The sequence below is a fragment of the Octopus sinensis genome, linkage group LG10 (assembly GCF_006345805.1).
Source record: "Octopus sinensis linkage group LG10, ASM634580v1, whole genome shotgun sequence".
NCBI classification, from domain to species: Eukaryota; Metazoa; Mollusca; class Cephalopoda; order Octopoda; family Octopodidae; genus Octopus; species Octopus sinensis.
The window spans coordinates 62,208,051-62,219,131 of NC_043006.1; positions in this window are offsets into that span (position 1 = coordinate 62,208,051).

The following is an 11,081-nucleotide window of genomic DNA, read 5'->3' on the forward strand; positions in this document are numbered from 1 at the left end:
TTGTTTCAGAGCTTGTCGTTAATTCAGTTCTTAAACAAATTGAAAACTGAACATTTTTGAAGAGGGCTGCTCCCTAGCTACATCGTGATATAAAAAATTGAAAATATATAGCAACTTTATAGGAGAGTAACACTGCCAAGCAATTTTAGATATAAATAACCTTTTTGATTTTAAAAGCAAAATATATTATCGTAGCTTCAATGATAGAAGAACACGTGAACATTTTTCTAGTTTTGGTTCCATGCAACAAAAATTTGTATCAAAAAATTGTGAGGTAAAATATCATGAAAAAATATAATTCGAAAAATTGGATTTAAGTATGATTACAATTTAAGTATGATTAACTTTTAAAAACAAACTATAATTTAATTCGTCGAATTTTATTGTATCAGTCTCATGCAATGACATTTTAAAAGAAAAACGTTATGAGTGGTTGTTTCTCAAATTTGAAGGTGATAATATAGTTCTATGCTTTTTTTTAAAAATAAAGTTCTATAAAGGCACTTTTAATGCATGTTACCGGCATCATTTTGGTAAAGAAAATTATCATCCACACCGCTAATTGACTCATTTGACACTTTATTAATTAGCGTGGAAAAAAACCATGGATTACATAGGAAAATGCAAACAAGAGAAATAATATTCTTAAGATTATAAACCTGGAAAATTGAAGAACAAGTTACTACACAGGAAAACTTATTACGTCTGGTAAAGTACAGAACAAGAAAGTTTTTACTCACAAAAATTGCAGCTAAGGATAAAATTTGAATATTAAAAATTGCTTGATTTTAGTTTACAAAGGAAAGGTACCATCATTTTGTTAAAATATCGACACATGGGAGAGAAAATTACCAGTATAGCTAAAGTTTTCTGCAAAGTAGAAAAGTATATATACTGTGAATTTTTTGTTATAGGTAGATTTTACTGTAATATATAACTAATTTTTGTATTATCGCATTTATTGTGCTAACTAATTATGTACTACTATTATTTTTATAGCCTATTTTCAAATTTCCGATTATTACCAAATAGGCATTGACTCAACACTAAAAATGTGAAGACTTGGCAATAAATAACTTAGGCAATAACTCAAGTAAATTTTACAATGTATACATAATTTTTGTATTATTCTATTTATTGTACTAATTATCTAGTACTATTATTTTTATAACCTTTTTTTTCAAATTTCTGATTTATTAATTAATAATTAAAATACTATATTATTTTAAAGTGCCTCATTTTTTTTTATTTGACTTATTTTTACTTCTAATACACGAAAAAAAATTAGTAACAAATACTAGTAATAAATTTTAATTAAATTTTTAGTTTTATTAACAGCTAAAATTTTTTATATCTATATTTTATTTGAAAACTTATCTTTAGCACCGATGTTTTAAGTAAAATGATTCTTGTTCTGTCCTGTACCAGCTGTAATAAATTGTTCTGAATTTTTCCAAGTGTAATATATTCTCCTGTAATTTTCCAGGCTTATAATCTTAAGAATGTTATTTCTCTTGCTTCCAGTTTTCTACACACTGACACATATCGAAAATCTGTGGGACCTACACTAAGTGGATGTAGGTGTTTTCAAAACAATTTCGAATCTGCCCTTGGAACCCAGGCAGTTGCAGTAACTGGTCCTGAAACATACGGCATTTCTGGGTTCATTGTCTTTGCAGGGGTGACCCGTTTTGGCATTTGTGTAGCTTCCAATGCCAACATTTGGCACAATCCTCTCCAGGATCTTTCAGATGTATATTACTGCATATCTTTCTCGCTTTCGCTTCAGGGAGTAGAGTCTTAGCTAGTCGAACCTCTCCCAGTAGCTTCGCCGTTGCAATGAGACGATCTTCTTTGTGTAGGTTCGTTGGATTGCTTCAATGTCGGCTGTCAGTTTTACATTGTGTGGTGGCCAGATTTGGGAGCAATAGTCCAGGTGGCTGAGGACGAATGTCCTTCAGAGAACAATCATGGCTTTTTTTCTCTGGTTGTGAAGATTCTCAGGATAATCCAGCCAGCCGTCTGCATTTTGTCACCATCTTGGTAATATGCACTTGGACATGGGTATCATCGCTCATGTCCATATTCCGGTCACGAACTAATTTATGTTATGGGATTGTAATCCTCCTTCGGGCCAGTGTACCCTGTATGTTTTTTACTCCAGTTTGGAGGCCGGTAGCGAGAGTTGGAATTAAAATGCATATTATTATCCTCAACCCATTTGTATATTGCATCCAACTTCTGCTGCAGGCGTGCAACATCGCTCGATTTTGTATCTTCTGCGAGATTTTCGTGTCGTCGGCATAGTTAGCAAGAGTGCTTATATATATTATATATATATATATATTAGCAGCTAAGCCCTGTTTCACCTGGTCTGTTTGGATGATGTGGTTGTGATCGTTTTCGGTTTGGTATAATCTATAACAGCGTTTCTCAACCTTATCATTTCAGGTCCCCTGTTTCGATTGGAACCTCCAGCTATATGAAAATTCCCTGATTTTCCCCCACCCTTGCCAGAAAACAGCTTCAGGTGTTGTGAAGAACGAATGTGTACGTAGTCTGTTTCTGAGAGTTATTCTTTTGGACCTCTGTCTAATCATTAAAACATTGATTTAATTATGAACATAGAAAGAAAATATACATTAATCCCTGTTTTTGTAAAAATTTGTATCCGTAAAAATTTTATTTGCAGAGAGCAGAAATTGAAAGAAGATATTTGAAATGGACGTGTGTGTGTGTGTGTGTGTGTGTGTGTGCGTGCGTGCGTGTTTGTGTGTGCGTGCATGCGTCTGTGCTTCCGCGTGTGTATGTGAAACAAAAAGAGTGTGATAAAGAGAGATAGGGTGAGTGAGTGAAGGTGTGTGTCATGATGATTGACTTCTTTGGCTGACTGTCATCCTGTACTCCCTTCGTTGCTAGGGAAATGGTATATGCCTGCTGTGTGAGCAACTGGTTGTTTTAATGGCGGAACAAACAGGGGAATTCCATTAGAAACGTTTTAATCGATTTTCTCTGTAACTAGGGGGACTAAAGTACTAACCGCATTCCAATGTATGCACCAGGCTCCGCGTGTGTGCCATTTTTCACGCGAATCCACCCAACCGTTTGGCTGTTAATCTGAAGACAAGAAATAATACAACGATCTTCCATGTCCAATTTATATTATAGATATATGTATGTAAATATATCTATCTATCTATATATGTATATATGTATATACACAGATACATACTCACTCACATATATATACATACATACCTTTGCCAATATGTTTAAATGCTCTATGTCTAAATTTGGCCTAATGAGTCTTTTCCAACATTTATTTTTACTTGCAATAGCCGGTTCTTTTGGACAAACTATTGTATCTCCAGCTGATTCAGATGCCACGACATCACAAATTGTCAAAGTGTAGTTCAACGATTTTACTATACTCTTTTACTTATTTCAGTCATTTCCGGCCATGTTGGAGCAGCGCTTTTAGTCGAGCAAATCGACCCCAGACTTATTCTTTGCAAGCTTAGTACTTATGATATCGGTCTCTTTTGCCGAACCGCTAATTTACAGGAAGAATTTTTCAATTTTTTTTCTTCAGTTCCTCTCAAAACTTGTTTTTAACAGGACAACCGTTTATGTTATTGCAGTAAAGAATAATGAGGAAGTGCCATAAATCGAAGAGTTCTAACCAGTCTCTGACAAACATCCACAACGAATGATTTTTCTTCGCGTGTCTTTACTCGAAATGTGACGGTGATATATGTTTTGCCTGTGAAATGTACCTCATTCGTTACACCACGCGCTATTTTCGCTGTTTATCCATAAACTAATCCCATACAATTAGGCAAAGATTGGATTCAAAAGCATAAATTCTTCGAGTTTCAAAACAAAGAAACTTTGAATATCATTTGTATCCTATTCACAATTAATACACTCTTTTATTTCCAAATAACGTTGTAATGATCAAAGTTAGATCATAAAAATCATAGTTGGGCTGAACAAGGTCACAAGAGCAAGGAAGATGTAAAAGAATCATCCATATTTAGAGACGTAATCTTTTTCTCAGTGGGACTGGTTGCTCATAGGAGATCTATTGTTTTGTGCAACAAATTTTACCCAAACATAATACAGTTTTAAGAGACTGATAAGTAGCCATCTCACGGCCCATAAATGTCTTTAGGAAGATGCTGTACCGATTCTTTTAAGTTCTCCTCTATTTCTGTGACTACAGGAGAGTCCGCCATACTGCGTGATCTTGGAATGTCGATGATCCCCCATCACCGTGACCTGTCTTTCCCAGCGTAGCAGTGTGTCTCACAGAAATGTTTCGATGCTGGTAAACTTCGCCTTCTCTGCGACCTCGGCGTTAGTGCAAAATCAATCTAGTGAATTCTGAGAATGATGCGAAGGCAGTACTGATATAATCGCTCAATAAATGCACTGTTTGTCTTGGCGTGTCTCTTTTCAACTTCCTTCTCGATTTTGCCATCTAAGGATATGGTGTAATTCAGGCAGCCGAGCTAGACGGCAGTCATTAGTTCAATCTTCCCGGCGGTGATGAGATGTGTGATATCCTTGCTGCAGTGTGAGTTGATCGGTTACTTGTGTTTACTTGAAAATGATGTCTCAGCCAAAGCGTTGTGCAGCTTCGGCAAAGCAGTGGGGGTTGCGTTGTACGGTTGTGGACATTGAGGGAAACAATATGTTTAAAAATACTCGGGGATTGCTTTGTTCCACTGTTTTTGTTGTGAGCTGTGAACGTGCAGGTGCGTCAGGTTGAAGAGACAGACGTCAGTTGGTTACCAGATGTAGATACCAACGTCATCACCAGGATATTCAGTGTCCAGCTGTCTGTGAAAAGGTTCTACTTGTGGACACACTAGTGCCCTACCCTTGGTAATACGGAAAATTTCAAACATTATTATTTCTAAATCTGTCAAGGAGAGACATTCAGTAATAGTACTTTAAAGTAAAGATTATTGGCCAACAAAATGTGACAGCCCCGGTTGGGATGAAAGTTACTGTTATTTAGCCCCAGAAAACATCGTTTCCAGCTGGCTATACGACACACTATCTGTGTCCTTATAAATTAGAACTGGGGAGTTTAGCATCTCTTCTCACCACAAATCAATATCTGCGGACCGCAATTTCTGGGATATTTTTCTTCCACGGTACCGAATAACTGCTCGCTTAGAGGTGGGGCTGCTAAATCCTTGTTCAAAATTATATATCCAGCTCTGATCGTCTGGATTTTTATCTCAAGTAGGCTGTATACTGTGTACTGGTCAGTGGTGAGAGAAGCAATTAATGTCAGGCCAGCCTACTAAATTATCTAAAGTGATAGGATTATATGTCAGCTTAATCTTCGTAAAGTGGGCAAGGCATAAGGTAGTAATAATGGAGAAAGTGATGTGGAGGGGATGATAGTGAAAGAAAGTAAGATAAAGAAAACTGAATTTACTTAGATTCATTAAAGTATTAAACATCTTGAGAAATAATGGTTTAAAATCCTAAACTAAATTAAATAGGGGTAGGAATCAAGTCACAATTTAGCATACTTATAATGTTATAGCATTAAAACAAATTTAAATGATTAGATATATAAGTGACGCAAATTATATTTAAAATTATTAGGAAAAAGTGTAGAAAAAATATCTTTAAAATATATACTTAAGAGTGTATTAGATACAAAAATTTAGAATTTTGGCTCATAATCTAATAAGGAATATAATGTATTTTAAATATAACGATATAATCATACCTTGTATATTTTATATTTGTATCCTTTTACATATATTTATTTAAATACATTCGTTATTAGCTTATGAGTCAAAAGTCTAAATTTTCATGTATCTCTCTCTTTACTCTTTTATTCATTTCAATCATCTGACTGCGGCCATGCTGGAGCACCGCCTTTAATCGAGCAACTCGACCGCGGGACTTATTCTTTTGTAAGCCCAGTACTTATTCTATCGGTCTGTTTTGCCGAATCGTTAGGTAACGGGGACATAAACACACCAGCATTGGTTGTCATGCAATGCTAGGTGGACAAACAGACACACACACAAACACACACACGCATATATATACATATATACGACGGGCTTCTTTCAGTTTCCGTCTACTAAATTCACGCACAGGGCTTTGGTCGGCCCGAGGCTATGGTAGAAGACACCTACCCAAGGTGTCACGCAGTGGGACTGAACCCGGGACCATGTGGTTGGTAAACAAGCTACTTACCACACAGCCACTCCTGCGCCTATCTAATACATTTATTTATTATTTTTATCTAGTTTCAGCTCACAAGCTGTGGCCATGCTGGGGCACCGCCATTTGGTGTTGCTACATGATTTGACTTTACGAATGCATTTTAGCAATTGCCATTTGGTGCATATTTTACCTCCCTTCAGTTTTCTTGGGAGTTTTCCAGTTGCAAGGAAGCTCTGAAAGAGGAACTGCAGTGGTCTTGCTAGGGTTCTCTTACATACTTTGAGAAGGCTTGCTGGGAATCCATCGGGGCCAGTAGTTGAGTTTGTTTTCATTTCATCAATAGCCTTTATTACATCGTCTTCCTTTATATTGATGTAATCAATCATCGCTCCCTTTGATTTTATATCTGCAGTGGTAAAGAAGTCAGTTGGATTGCTGACTTGAAAATGCCCTAGGGGTGGAGTGAAAATACTCTTGAATTGCTCATTTAGTATTTCACTTACCCTCATTGGATTTCCTGTGAGTGTGCCATCCTTTTCAAGGAGTGGCCCTATCCTACAGTGCACCGTAGCTGTTTCTTTGGCATACCTGTAGAAAGCTCTGGGGTTAGATTTTATGTTGTCTATAGCCCAGGCTTCTTTGTCTGCTCTTTCTTTTTCATGGGAGAGTTGCAGACATTTTTCAATTTCCAACAGTTTTATTTTCAGGCGGGACATTTCACTGCTTTCAATTTGTTTGTTTAGGCGATTTGAAACTTTTGTACGCCGTCTCATTAGAGTTTTCCTCTCTCTGGGGATGTTGCTCTTGTGTACACTGGCCTTTCTCTCTGGGACACATTTGTAGCATATGGCTTGCATTACAGACATGAATTGTTGAAGTTTCATGTCGATGTCTGGCGAGGATAGACATTCAGGCCAGTTTTGTTTGAGGATCTCTTTCTCAATTTGTTTCCAGTTTGCCTTATGGAAGTTCAAGCTGGAAAGATTCTGAGAGTTTCTTGTAGGCTGCATGTCCATGCTTTCCTTTGGCCCGTACATGGTCAGTTCTACCATGTTGTGATCCGAGAGTAGTGTCGGTGTCACTTTCACATTATGGATGAGATCCATATTATTTGTGAAGCAGAGATCCAGTATGTTACCTGCTCCGGTTGGTTGGAGTGTTACTTGCTCCATGTACAGAGTGTTGATGAGGTACAAGAGGGACCTCGCCTGTCCTCGTTCACATCGTGTCATTCCTGGGAGAGAAAGGCCCTCGGGCCATCTGACATTGGGTAGATTGAAGTCTCCCATAAGAATTACACTTATGTGTTGTTCTAATGTGACTAGAACTTCTATTTTTATAAGGCATTCTTCAAACTTGCCTACATGGCTTGGGGCATCTGGAGGGCGATATGTAGCACACACAACTACACCAAGTTGCCTTATATGTACAATGAGTGTGTCACACACCGCATTTGAGTATGACAAAAGGTCCTGGGGTGTGAGGTCCTCAAGGATGTACATAGCAACTCCTCAATGACTCCTTTCTTTTCTGTCGGTCCGTAGTACATCATACTGTGGTATGTGTATTTCCGCATCTGCTATGTCCGGTTTCAGGTGTGTTTCCGTAAGTGCTAGGCATAAGGCTTGATTGCATGCAACAAAGTCTCTCAAGAACGGGAATTTTGTCCAATTACTGAATGTTAGCAGTCCTCTGATGTTCAGTAGGAGCATCGATGTGAGGTGTATGCTGTTGCCGGCGGTGTCCACCTTGCGTCTATTTGCTGTGGCGGTCTTGTGTATTGTGGATAGTCCCATCTGCGAGTTTGAGTTTGATGGAACCAGGTTAGATGCTGTACAATCTTTTATGCCATGCACAAAAAAGATTCTTGTTCAGCAGCTGCCCTTTCAATAACATGTTAGCGGTTTGTAGCACTTACCACATCTGCGTACCTCCGTTTTGGGGCAGGTGGTGGGTGGTCCATTCCTTTTCCTTTTGGTAGTTGGTTTCTGACCTGTTTCGTGTTTATGTGGCAGGGTCTTTGATGTGCAAAACGGCAGCCTGCACCTTCCTATATGTGTTTTTATATATGTTTTGAAATAATTGTTAATATATGTTTTTAAATAATTTTTGGGCTAAATATGTTGAAGATCATGAATTCATGTGACGAAAACTGTTTAATTACAATGATGTAATATTTTTATTACTCAAAGGAGTCGTAATGAATTCAAACGGCCGTAATGAATGGACACCTGTACTTCTTGTTACTCATTTATATTTTATGTGTGTATGTGTGAAAATATAGGCACAGACGGAGCTGTGTGGTAAGAAACTTACTTCACAACGACATGTTTCCGGCTTCAGTCACACTGCGTGGCACCTTCGGCAAGTGCTTTCAACTATAGCCTCGGGCCGTTCAAACATTTGAGATTGGATTACTTGGACAGAAATGAAAAGAGAGCGTCTCATCTATACAGGGTGTGGTGAACATATTGTCTACATTACGCAAAAATGAAAATAACACTGACATCTCATTTTAACAGATATATTTACTAAGATTACATAGCAATATCTTGAAATACTAAAGATTAAATTGAGTAAAATCGACATTGCTCCAAGCAGAGTCTCCAAATGACTTCGGAATCTCCTGCAACGCTTCTGGACTGTTTCCTTGTTCAATTTGGTGAATGCTGCCATAATCCTTCCTTAATTTCATCTTTGGTATTACAAAGAGTTTTGTTGGTCTCTGACTCAGCTGCGCCCCACACATAGTAATCAAGGCTGTTGCCGTTTGGGGAGTTATGTGGCCAGGTGTTAGGGCTGATATAGTCTCAGAAATTGTCTGACAGCGATGACTGGGTTCTCCTGTTTGTGTGGTATGGTGCAGAATCATGTTACCAGAAATAGGGTCTTCCAGCAGCCACCCACTTGACCCAGGTAGCATTATTTCTTCCAGGTACTTGGTATGGGCATCCGTGTTGAGTGTGAGGCCGTGTGAGACGATAAATGGAGGCATAACGTCACCATCACTAGCGATCGCTTCAAACACCATGATGTGACTGAATGTTTGATTTTTATCACTCTTGGTGCATGCACTGTACTCAGATTGACACCTAAACACTCTGAAATGTTCGTACTGGAGCTATATTTTAGCAGTTTTTTTAAATATATATTCTGATGTAATATCTGTACAAGTTGTTTCCCCCTTAATTATAATTTATTGTCTTGATTTGACCGAATTTATCTATTTATTTTTCTTATTTCTGTATTGTCGAAAAGCTACAGAGGATATAAACGGCTTCGTACCACTTCTAACATGGTCTTCTCTCCCGCACCCTTTACTTATTTACTCATTTTTTCTTTTAGTTACATATCCATTGGAACGGTTTTAACATTTGCCCTCGGTTCAAATGTTATTGACCAACTGTAGAGATCGGTGTCCCATTGCGGACAACAGGTGGTGTTCTCTGTAATATTTCTGTAAGTACGCTATCATAAAACACTACTGTAATATTTTGGATAAATATTAACTACAGTTATTTATGTTAGCATAGGTAATGCCCTTTTATAGGCATGTTAGTAATTTTCATGTATTATTATTATTATTATTATTATTATTATTATTTGCTAATTTCTTTTCATAACTTTTAAAACATCTTGTTTCCCTCTTTATGTTGAAATAACACCAAAATAGTTTTCCCTACACCATTGCTAGATCACTATTTTACCTACGGACTTTAAAGCCCGATAATGGAAGATTATATGTTTTTAATATATTGGGCTTCCATACTTCTTCCTTTCATATTTCTTTCATATTCCATTTTACTTTTGTTTATTTTGGACGCTTTTGTATTAACTGTTATGAACCTTCGTGTTCTAGCTCGCATATATATATGTATATATATATATATATATATATATATATATATATATATATATTATATATATATATATTGGGTTCAGCACATACATATTTAGAAAATACGAGGACATTAGTATTCAGGTCATTAAAAGTCACTGCTAAATTTTTATTAGTTTTTTTTTACTTTTCGTTAATCAAAATTATATATATACATGCGGTTAAGCAGTGTAGGGAGTCAAACCAGACAACAACGACTGCATAATTAAAGTAGTTAAACATCCATTCATAGAGCATGCGTTTTATCTGATTTTCGAGTTGTGCACCCATAAATGCCATGTTTTGGACTTATTTATGTATAATTAGTAAGTTTTGAGATGGGCTTTCTGGAAAGATGACTTGTGAGATACTTTTAATATATGATACATTGTAAAGCCTGTTACGTCAAAATACACATTGAGTCCCACTTCATGAAAATCTTACGTTAACATTGTTGGTTTAATATATGTTTAATAACACCGAACGTATATTGCAAAATATATCTAAATATATTTTCTGGCTTAATCGGCGGTGAACTAGTAGAATCGTTAGCACACTGGGGAAAATGTTTAACGACATTTGCCTGCCTTTAGGTTCTGCGTTCAAATTCCGACGTGGTTGTCTTTGCATTCCATCATTTCGGTGTCGCTAATTTGAGTATCATTTGAGTATTGGCGTTGATGAAATCGACAAGTCCCCTCTCCATAATTTCAGGCTTTTTTTCCTATAGCAGAATTCAAAGAATTCAAATGGAGCATATATCATAAATATGTATAAATTACACTGCGATGTGCTGAAAACGACGATAAAATAAATATTTAAACATAATTCATCGCAGTTGTTCAAAAAAGGGGAAAATGCATAACAGTAGTTCTTAGCATGGAGACATAATTTTAAGAAATAAAGAATTAACCTTTGGGAATAATTTGTGTAATTTTTTACTACTGACATATCAGAGACATGCAAAGGTTTCCGTTTGTGAAATCTATTCTTTATTTTC